Raw genomic sequence first — 12,166 nt, 5'->3', positions numbered from 1 at the left:
TAAAATAATTTAAAAAATAATAATAATAATAATAAAGGCGTCGACGTCTCTAATATTTATTCCAATATATAGATGCTCAATATTTTGAGTTAAGATATGTCATAAATTCTCTTTCAATGTATGTTGTCGCTGTGAACACCATTTGTGCACTTCTTGATTTGCTCTTTTTGTGAAATCAACATCACTATTGTATAAATCTCAGAAATAAAATCGAATAGCTAGTTTGATATCATAACGTACATTGAGCGAATACAAAAGTTATACATATAATGTAAAAGTTTATCTCCAACAATAAAATAGTTTTCATGACAAAAAAAATTAGGGTTCAACGTTTAGTTCAGTTTGAATCAAACCAAATCGATATTTTAGTTCAGTAAAACCTAAATAGTTCACAAATCTATAAAATCAATTGGTTTTGTTTGGTTTGCTTTTAAACCAAAACAAATCGAAAAACGAAATGGTGTGGAGAGAAAAATTAAAATAAAATATTAGAATTAAAAATAGATTGATTATTATTGTGATAGTATAAACTTTAAGATTTCCTTTTTTAATATGTGATTTTGCGTTGTTGCTTTCTTGTTTTATTTATCATTGTTGATTTGTAATTTGCAGTGGATTTTTAAAACTATGTATGTTTATTTTGTATTTGACTTTATTCTGTTGATTGATTTGATTTGATTTAGATTTATGAAGTCAAGATTGTTACTGTATAAACAGTATATCACTGTTATGTTGTTATTAGTAAACATACGGAGTAAAAAAACTTGAATAAAAAAATAAAATAAAATCAAATCGAACTTAACTGAACTGAACTGAACTAAATTAATTTTGTTCGGTTTGGTTTGATTCTACTATTTAATTCACAAAATATGAACCAATTAATTTTGGTTTGAATTTGATTATAGATAGGCTAGAACTTAGGGGTGGGCAAATTCGGTTTGGATCGGTTTGAGACATATTCTCAAACCGATCCAAACTTATCGGTTTGAAATATTTTTAAATCGATATCAATTTAAAATTTTTTCAAACCGAACCAATCCAAACTGACTGGATCGGTTTGGATCCTCGGTTTGAGCTTATTAGCTAAAATCTTACTTCTTTTATATTATTTTACCTAAATTATTTGTTATTTTTTGTGTCCGTAATCTAAATTAATACCTCTTTTATATTATTCATATCTACTTTGATATTTGCATAACAATTCAAAGATACATCCATACAAGTTTACAGCATAATACATCTTAATAAAGAAGTTCTTAACATGTTTATTCAAAATAAACTCACAAAATTAAAATAAACTTGAACAACATTTGACAATTAAAATATTGTGTATCTTGTCCGTCAAAATTTATGGCCCAATTACTTTTGATTTGTCAAAATCTGCATAAAATGATAAATATAATTAGTTAGATTACTTAACTTAGAATATTATATAATTATATAATATGTCTGAATTGGATCCAAACCGAATGATGTCAGTTTACAATCTAATAAACTGAAATTAATTTTTTTACTAATGAAACCGATCTAAACCGTCGATTTGAATCGGTTCGGTTAAAATATGCCACCCCTACTAAAACCAAACCAAATGGGACATCGTACCCAGTCTTAGAAAAAATGTTGTGGCCGCACTGTGCAACTGACGCAGCTCAGAAGGACTCCACAAATAGACTAATGAAAAAAAATTAAAAAGAAGTAGAGAAAAATGTCCCATGGTAATGGACTAATGGTTAAAGTACTAAAATGGACGGTATTGACCACGCGGCTGAGTCTGAAAGAAGAAGGTACAAGTCATTATTGCCATATGCAAAATTAGCAGGATATCTGAACATGTGCTGGTGCGCGGCAGAGTTAGGCATTAGCTATAGCCCGTGGCCTATGGCCCAGATTGTACGGAAAGCGATCGTCCACAAAAAAACAACTTTAAAAAAATATTTTATTAAAGTACTTTTTTTTAAAAAAATATTAAGCTTCTAATTCCTGTTCCTCGTCTCCATCACACTTTTTCTTTCTATTTTGTTTAGTTGGAATAATATTACTCAGTATAAGCACTAATAAACAGCATCATTTTAATATATATAAAAGGAAAAAACAGTATTGAAGATAGCAAAATAAAGAAAAAGAAATTGAAGATACTGTTTTGCTATAAAAGGGAAGGCAACCTTTCCTTTCTCGAACACACAATCCAAGTCTGTCTCTCCGTCTCTATTTCTTCTCACTTTCTGTAATTGGTGGCTTTAGGTTACTGTGATCAGTCCTGAACCAGGCCTCCTATTAGGTAAATACCATATATACATATATAGGTAAAAAAAATACACAAATCCCTATCCTGAAAGATCTTTCATTCTTTTTGCAGTTTTGTAATTTGTTTGCATGTTCATGAGTTTTCTATTGGTGGGTTTTTTTTTTTTTAAAAAAAAAAATTTGGCATTTTTTTCTGGGTTCTTTCACTTGGATCTGAACTGGGTCTGTCTCTTTCATTCTCTCACTAGGGTTTCTGCTTATTATATATTATTTTTATTATTATTATTATGAATTATCGGCATTTTGTTCATGAAACTTAATTAATAATATAGATTATGGCGAGAGAGAAGATCAAGATCAGGAAGATTGATAACATAATATTTGTTTACAAGTGACTTTCTCAAAGAGAAGACGAGGCCTTTTCAAGAAAGCAGAAGAGCTTTCTGTTCTTTGTGATGCTGAGGTTGGAGTCATCATTTTCTCTGCTACTGGCAAGCTCTTTGAGTCCTCCAGCTCCAGGTTTTTTTTATTTTATTTTTTAATTTCAAGCCCAGCCCTTGTTTATATACCTTAGCTTTTCTTGAGTGTGTGTGTGTATTTTCAAGTTTCATTACTCTTTGGTTTCACAAAAGCTCCAATATTACCAGCTTTTCAGAGAGTAAAATGAAAGTCAAGAAGGCTTATTAATTAGTAAATATGAATAAATATTTATTATTCTGGTCATTTGTTTATTTGTTCGAAATGAATAATTCTGATGAACAGTGAAAGATCTTCCAATATTTAACGAGATAATTACAGTCCATAATGCGACGTTTGAAAATTTCTCAATTCGTTTTTCAAAAAAGTCTGCAAAAAGTTAACCAAATGCATTCTACTATAAACACATATAAGTTAATGATCGGTGTCATGTGAACTTTTATAAGAATAGTTTAAAACCCTCAGATTTCATTGATGTTAAATTCTAAATAATGTGTTTATTTATATGTGTATGTTACATTAATGAGTTAACTTTTGGATGTTCAGTTTGTAAAACCTCTAAGAATGATATGAAAAGTCTTAAGGTTTAAACCACTAGGGTTGGAAGGAGATTGGTTTATTTAATATTTTATAAAATTTTATTTGTGTTAATTAACGCAGAGTTACGAATACTTTCTTCAATTGAATGCTCGGAGGCTAATATTTCTGACAGTTATATTGTTATTTCATGACTTGTCATAGATAAAAAAGAGTCAAAGTACAAATTATGATATAGTGAGAAAATGAGAGCTGATTTTAACTTTGGGATTAGTTTTTTTTTATAACTTGACAAAATATCTCAGTTTACTTGGAAAATTCCAGGGGCCTGCGTAACAGGAAGCTATCATTTATGATTACTTTAAACATTTAATTGCACAGTCCATGATTAATTATGTAGCTTAAGTTGAGGTCGGTACACTTTAATCAAGGGAAGAACCTTTGCAATCATAGTAAGACAAAGATACTACTGATTTACTTGTTGGTTCATGGTTGATTTTTCTTGTTGTGTGGAGTTAATTCCTTTGAACTTGTCATGTTCATCTCAATTAATATGGCCTATCTTTTTTTTTTAATCATTAACGATGAAGCTTCATTAATTAAATAGTAAGATAGCATAATGGATTATTTAAAATTGGAAATTTATTGCCCAACTGTTGTTCCATGTTATCTTGAAGTTTTTCATTTTGAAAAAATTATAGGGGCCTGAGTAGTACCAATATGCATATAAACTAACTGCACTTGGCTTTGTTCTCTTTAAGATTAAATGTTGCAGGTTTATATCTGAGTCTGTAATATAGATAGTGCTTTGAAGAGTGAAAACATAAGTGAAAATTGTTATATTCTTGAGTATTATCAAGTATAAAAAATGGGATATGAAACTTGTATAGTAACTAATATGGCATTTGATGTGTTCATTAGTGATGAATGATAATCATTACCTAATTAATGAAAGTTAATAACATCTACTTTAATATAAGATATGATAATCATCGATTATGTTAGTATACGCACTTGAATATAAATTTTGTATCCTAACTTTATATGTGTTGCATGCATACTCCCATTATTGGTTATTCTTGTAATGCTATGATCATATTTCATAAATGTCAATTGTTATTGTTTTATATATTATTCCTTTTTTTTTTAACTTAAGTACTTGGTTGAGTAGCTTTCAAGTAGTTTTATATAGTTGATCACATTGATTTGAATCTTGGAGTATGTAGATAGTTAAAATTTAATTTAGACTTTGCTCGTAGCTCTACTTTCTTTTGTGAAAAGATATTAAATTGGTTTTTTCGGTTATACCAGAGATTTGATTTTTGACAGCTAAAATGTAGGAGTTAGGTTTATATTTTTTTAATTTGAGTTTTCGACCACTAAAATGGAGGAGTTTGGTTTATATTTATGAACTCCCAATTTTTTTTTTTTCAAAAAGAATCTATTTTGGTATACAATTATGTAATATTTTAAAGAAGAAATTTTAGAAACCAAAGAACACACGATGGGATGATTTTGGAAACTCAGTTTCCATGAAAGGACATTTTAGTTGTTAGGTGATCCAATTTGAGAGTGTGCAGATGTATTCATGATTTCCTACTGCTGTTATATATGATAGTGAGTTCCAAAAACAAATGTGTTATTTATTTGAAATAAGATAATCCTGCATACAGTGTGCTTAAAGAGCCTCTTGCCTTGTTATTGTTTAGGAGCCAGTCTAACTATCTAAATAATCTTTATTCTAAGGAGACTGCCAGGAAGTGGATTTTGAACTTGCTTGAAATTTGTCAACAATTGTCTATTGATGAAAGGCTTTGTTAACAAGTCATTGGTGTCTAGCTTGAAGGATCACATCTTCAAGTATAGAGTTTATTTTTTTTAAACCGAGTTTATTATTCCTTGATGACACTGGTAACATTTTCTCTACATTTGAGAAGCATGTATACTTCTTAGGGGGTCTGAACTCCCATGCTTAAAAACATATTTTGTCAGTCATTCACTTAGTCGTGTCATAAGCAGTACACCATTTGTTCATTCAAGTTGGAATTAATTCAAGATTGTTTATACCTTTCTCTTATCTCTTAAGAATATTTTGAAGGAGTCTTGGCATATGTAATGCGGTACGTAAAATCTTTATAATAATTTTGATAGCCTCCAAAAGATCTTGGTAGGTTGACAACTTGTGCTTCCAAAGCAAAAATGTAATACTGAAGTGTTAGTAAATACCTTAGCTTTACTTTAGAATTTAATCAAATTTTACTTATCAAATCTGATTTTACCTTACTATTTTATTAAAAGGAAATTACAAACATTCTAGAGCGTGTGGCAGCATATATGTGGACTATTTTTTTTAATGTTGGACTCTGTGCAATCCACCATGCTCTACTGCTGTTGCTCCCACGCTATGAAACTTTGATGTGGTACTTGCTATGATATTATAAAGATGAATGTTATCAAAGGTGAACAAAAATTAGTGTTTCTGTTATATTATTTAATTGATTAAATTTTTTGGAGTGATACAAAGGATTTTAGGTTCAAATCCTTCTGCACAAATGTAGGAAAGAAATCATGTTTCTGCTAATGCAACACTAAAATAAATAAATAAATAAATAATAAAGATAGTATAAAGAGGAATGCTATAAAAGGTGAACAAAAAATAGTGTATATGTTATATTATTCAACGGATTAAATTTTTTTGAGTGATACAAAAGATTTTAGGTTCAAACTCTTCTGCACAAAGGTAGGTAGGAAATCATGTTTCTTCTAATGCTATGCCAAAAAATAAATAAATAAACAAAGATACTATAAAGAGGAATGCTATCAAAGGTGAACAAAAATAGTGTTTATGTTATATTATTTAATTGATTAAATCTCTTGGGAGTGATATAAAAGATTTTAGGTTCAAACCCATCGGCACAAAGGTAGGAAGGAATTTAAATCTTGTTTCTGCTTATGCGACACTTAAAATGAAAAATGGAATTAGTAAAAAAAAAAAAAAGAATTCATTCTGTCATGATTTGGAAATTTATTTTTCTATTAAAGGGTCTCTTCCTTGATTCCTAGTACTGCCACATACAAAGAAGATAAGCACACATACTTAGCCTTTTGCCTTGTTGTCGCTGTTAATTAGTCAGTTTACAAGCTGAACATGTATATTGAGTGTAGAATGGATGATTTACTTGGATGCTATTTCTATTCTATGTAAAGTGTTAGATAATAGTTTTAAAATTAAAAATTTCCTTAATTTATATTGGTATAAATAGGATTTCTTAAGTAATTATATTGGTATAAATAGGATTTCTTAAGTAATCTTACTATCTTTAGTTTTCCTCTAACATCACCTGCTAATCTATACTTTATAGTACTGCTTGATGCATTTATCTGAAACTCGGCTGGAAGTTTTGATCACTTCATGTCTAACAGTGTCGGTATATGTAATGTGTTGTGAAGCATGAAGGACATAATTGCAAGGTACAACATGCATTCAAGTAACATCAGCAAATTGAATCATCCATCTCTTGAACTGCAGGTACATAATTTGGCTTGCGCAGATTTGCATCATCATCTTCATTTTGTGATCATGTACTTTGTGTTTGCCTAATTTTCAAGCTTGAAAAATAAAAATTACACTTGCAATGTACCATTCTTCATTATAGTTGGAGAATAGCAAGTATCTCAGTTTGAGCAGGGAAATTGCTGATAAGAGCCGTCAACTAAGGTATTTTATATTTTGGCTCTCTCATAAGTTATCTCAGATTAAACTCATTATATATATACATGTACACCGTCCAATATTAACCAACAGGCAGATGAGAGGAGAGGATCTTCATGGATTGACTATTGAGGAACTCCAGCACCTTGAAACAATGCTTGAACAGGGACTTAGCCGTGTGCTCCAGACAAAGGTTTCTATTAGTTGCTTTCTTTGTGAAGCATGCGTGCATTGCTAGCTAGGCTTTGGTAAAGTAACTAAAAAAAAGTACTTACTTTTTCTTTCAGGGTGACCGGATTATGAATGAGATCTCTACACTTGAAAGGAAGGTCAGAAACCTAATAGCAGTTTCTTTATTTGAGGAAAAAAAGACAAAATTCATGTTATCAAGTTCCTATAGTTGAAGACTTCTCAAATTTACTATTTGGTAATAATATATAGGGAGCTAAGCTGCTGGAGGAGAACAAGAATCTAAAGCAGAAGGTAAGATTATTTGATTTGTGGAACCACCATCTAGGGTTCCCATAATTTTGAAAAATGGCAACGGATGGAGATTCTTGGAATTTGCAGGTGGCCTCCTCGTGCAAGGGAAAAAGAGTTGTTTTAGTGGATTCAGATATTGCTATCCAAGAAGAAGGCATGTCATCAGAATCTGTAAACAACGTCTGCAGCTGCAGCAGTGGCCCTCCTCCTGAGGATGATAGTTCTGATACTTCTCTCAAATTAGGGTGAGTTTTATTAATTAGCAGTCGACAATTTGCATGCATGTTCATGTTCAAGTTATATTAATCACATATATATTCTTGCTTTAAATTATTTGATGCTTATGCATGGTGGAAAATCGTTTGCTTTTTATTCCTCGAGCAATTCAAAAGTCAAATAAGCATAAGCATGACAATTCCTAATCTACTCTATACATATATATAAGCTTTTGCTTCAACTGTTTTGCAGGCTTCCCTACTCCAGCTGAACTGGGGGCAGACAATCAAATAAAGAGGATTAATTCCACAGTGAATAAAGTCGTAACCCTGCCATATTTTTTAGATGCTGTTGTGTTTATGGAATTGTCAAAGCGGAACATATCCAAGAAGAGACTTGTTCTGGATTCTCGCCGATCCGATTATCGTTGGCTTGGTGTCACTGCTATTTGTGATTGTACTGTACTGTATATGTTTGCATTAATTGTGGACATCTACAAGATAGCTATTTTTTGGTTTTTACTTTTATTTGTCTTTTCCAATTGTGTAAGCACTTCTGGATAATTGCCGACATATTTAAGCTTGTGGGCTGGAAGAATGATCACCAAACTAAAAGGATATTAATTTGTAAACCAAAATCGCTCCTGTATTTTTTCACTGTTCAATCATGCAGTCTCCCTCACTTGATTTTACGGGTTTGAAATTTTTTCTGCCTGTTCATGTGATCAGCCGTGGGCTGCAACGAAGCTTAACCAGGAAGCTTTCCTATTGTGTACTCAAATGACGGAAGGTATTAATTTGGGTAAGGCGAAGCTACTTGAAGCTAATAGACACGAAACACCATAATCATAAAACTTGCTCTTGCGCAATCAAGAGATTCGAGACGACTGCATGTGTATTTTATATGCGCTTTTGAAAAAAAAAAAAAACACTTTCTACTTTAGAAATAGCTCTCGGAGTATGGCTCAATGATGCATAGCAAGAAATTGAAGAAATTCTAATTAGATTTAAATGTATAATATTTAGGAATATTTTAATTAATTTATATTCTGGTTTAATTTGGTTTCTTATTTAGAGTCTTGTCGTTTAGGTATTGCTTATTTGGGTAATATTCTTAATTTAGGTATAAGTCTTATTAAAATAGATTTTTTAATCATATTAGGATAAGTCTTACTTAGTATAAATAAGTGTCTTTTGTAGTTTTTACAAGCAGATGATCGATTTCAATAATATTTTCAATTTTCAAATCTCTTTGAGTATTTGAGTTCCGTTAATTCTCGGTATTCTACGGAATCAACGAGTCTTAACCCCTAAATTCACGGCATTCTTTTGAATCAACGTGAGTTTAGTTGTTATTTTATTCCAACATTCTCTAGAATCAACAGAATATTTTAATTTTAAACTTTCGCTGCATCAGCTTGGTATCAGAGCTAAAACCTGGTATCATCAATCTAACATCATCTACTACCAAACCTTTCTTTTTTCCCTGTTTGATTTTCTCTGTTTAGCTTAAAAAAAATTAAAAAGAAAAAAAAAACAGAATTTGAAACCCTAGCTGCCAACCACACCGCCGCCCACCATCGCTACTACCACCATCCAACCACATCACAAACAACCGCTACCACCATCGAACTCTTCGTAATCCAGTGACCAAATTCTAGCCATTGATGCCGTCAACCACCACCTGAATAGCCGCAAAACGCCCAAAACCCGCAAGCTCTCCTCCCACTCACCGCCGCGAAACTAGCCACTCTCACCGTCGATCACCACCACCAAAAGCATCCCCATCCTCTGCCGACCAAAACCCAACCACCCTTTGCCCTTGAATGCCGGCCATAAAACCGCCACGAACCACCATAAGCCGCCACCATTTCAAGTTGATTTTCCGGCCAAACCGTCATGAATCCGGCTAAACGGTTGCTACCATTGCGTTCCTTACCATCAAATCTTTCAGTTCCACCTATCCTTGATTTCCGACCACCGTCGCCAATAACTCTATTTTTTACTTATTCATAGTTTTGATCCAGTTCTTTCATTTATACCATTATTGCCCTTTGTTTTCTAATCTTAGCAAAAAAAACCCAAACAAACACAAAAAAAAGGAAAAAAAGATAAAAAAACAGAAAAGAAAAAAATTGATTAATGAAACGACAACATCGCCACGAAAATTTTGTCTTCAAAGAAGTTTTAAATAAGATGTTGAGGATTTTACGTTTGATTTCTCAAGATTTAGAGAAACTTTGAGATAGAAAATCTTTACACATAAAGCATGCATATGGATTTGATGAAGTTGTTTATGATGATGTTTGTTATGAGGATAATGAGGAAAATGGTAACTTTGTTTCTCTTGACAATATTATTCATTTCGAGAAGAATATTAATTGGTCATTTATGTCTACAACAAATCCTCAACACAAAGACATTGATTTGGATCAACTGCCGAAATTTGATGAGTATCTTGATATTGTGGGACGAGAAGAGGTAATTGTTCATCCATCTTTTGATCTTGTGGAGGAAAGAGAGATAGTTGTTGATACAATCTCTTATTGTTCTCTTGATTTGCCAAAAGAAGACAAAAAGAGTTGTGATATTTTTCAACAGTTAGTGGATTATGAGAAGAAATCGTTTTTCCTCAACTATGTTGAAGTTCGACACAAACAATACGAGAAGACATTATTGGAGAAGTTGTTGATAGAAGAACTTATTTTACGCCATTGGAGTGATTGGATGGACATTATTACAAAAGTTGGAAAATTTAAAGTTTGTCGTCTATGTCAAAGCTCTGTTTTAAAATTTAATCCTTATGCACATGAAGATGTTCTTGAAGACAAAATTCGAGGACGAATTTTCTCCAACCTGACGGGAATGATGCAGAGCAAGAAATTGAAGAAATCCTAATTAGATTTAAATGTATAATATTTAGGAATATTTTAATTAATTTGTATTCTAGTTTAATTTGGTTTACTATTTAGAGTCTTATTGTTTAGGTATTGCTTATTTGGGTAATATTATTAATTTATGCATAAGTCTTATTAAAATAGGTTTTCTAATCATATTAGGATAAGTCTTACTTAGTATAAATAAGTGTCTTTTGTAGCTTTTACAAGCAGATGTTCGATTTCAATGATATTTTCAATTTTCAAATCTCTTTGTGAGTATTTGAGTTCCGTTAATTCTCGGTATTCTGCGGAATCAACGAGCCTTAACCGCTAAATTTACGGCATTCTTTTGAATCAACGTGAGTTTAGTTGTTCTTTTATTCCAACATTCTCTGGAATCAACAGAATATTTGAATTTTAAACTTTCGCTGCATCACTCAATAATCTATTGCATAATGTGTATAGCTCGAAAATCCATGCAACTAGGCAATGTGAGATTCTAGGGCATTGCCTATGAGTGTTGGTGTACTAATGTGTTGATGATGTCTGTACAATAAAGATAAAATACAAAAAGAAATTATTTTATAGTGATTTTTTTTGTAGTAATTTTTTATCTTATAGTGATAGTGTGCTAAAATTTATATTAATTTTTATGCTCGTCATTTTTCTATTGTAGCGACTAACTTAAGAAGTAAGGTGATGTTTAGTTGGACGGAGAGGATGGGTAAAAGGAAAATAATTCAAACTCCTTCGTCATTTCTTTTATTTGGTTAGCATTACTGATCCGAAATTTACTGTTAGATGGAATTCATCTTCCGGTTGATCGAGGAGTTGAGATTCCTCTATTACAATAGCGGAATTCAGCCTCCGTTATTTTAAAATATATGAATTGCCAACTTTGACCTCAGCCATTATATACCTATGTAACAATGCACTTGCTATCAATTCATAAATTTTTACTAACTTTTTTTTATTAATAAATGTCTATATATATACGTGGGATTAAAATTCAGGACAGATTTATGATACTTTAATTTTGGATTGAAATCTCTCTCTCTCTCTCTCTCTCTCTCTCTCTATATATATATAATTATATATATATAGAGCATGGATATAGTAAAAAGAAATAAAATAAAAAATAATATAATAAAATTATATTAAAAATAAAAAATATAAATATAATTTGAACTAATAATTTATTTAATAATTAAATAAATTTATAATTTAAATCTTTTCAATTATATTTAATAATAAATATAAATAATTTAAGACTAAAGGGTAGAATTGTCCAAGTAAAAATAATTAATTTCTTTCTTATTAGAATTCTATACTAAACCAAATAAAGGATCTGAAAACCATTCGTCCTCTCCTCTCTTTTCCTCTCTACTCCTCTCATTTCATATCCTCTCCTTTTCTCTAATTTCCTTAAACCAAACACCACCTAACAGAATGGGGTATCACTGTAAACCTGTGAAATATTGGGGGCTTGTTAAGGTTTATAGAAAATAAAGGGGTAAATTCAATTTATCCCAATATTTCATAGAGAACCAACCATTTTACTTTTCATTTTCTAGTTGATTAGACTATCATATTTGTGATAGTGTGCTAAAATTATAAAA

The 12,166-nt window shown here is 31.1% G+C and overlaps 1 pseudogene; it reads left to right on the top strand.

Moving 5' to 3' along the window:
• Positions 1-2,126: 2,126 nt before the first annotated feature.
• LOC18041088 lies at positions 2,127-8,198 on the top strand (annotated as a pseudogene).
• Positions 8,199-12,166: the final 3,968 nt, after the last annotated feature.

This window comes from Citrus clementina, unplaced genomic scaffold (genome assembly GCF_000493195.1).
Source record: "Citrus clementina cultivar Clemenules unplaced genomic scaffold, Citrus_clementina_v1.0 scaffold_5, whole genome shotgun sequence".
Taxonomy (NCBI): domain Eukaryota; kingdom Viridiplantae; phylum Streptophyta; class Magnoliopsida; order Sapindales; family Rutaceae; genus Citrus; species Citrus x clementina.
The sequence above is the reverse complement of the archived record's forward strand: the minus strand, read 5'-3'. Positions and strand labels throughout refer to the sequence as shown.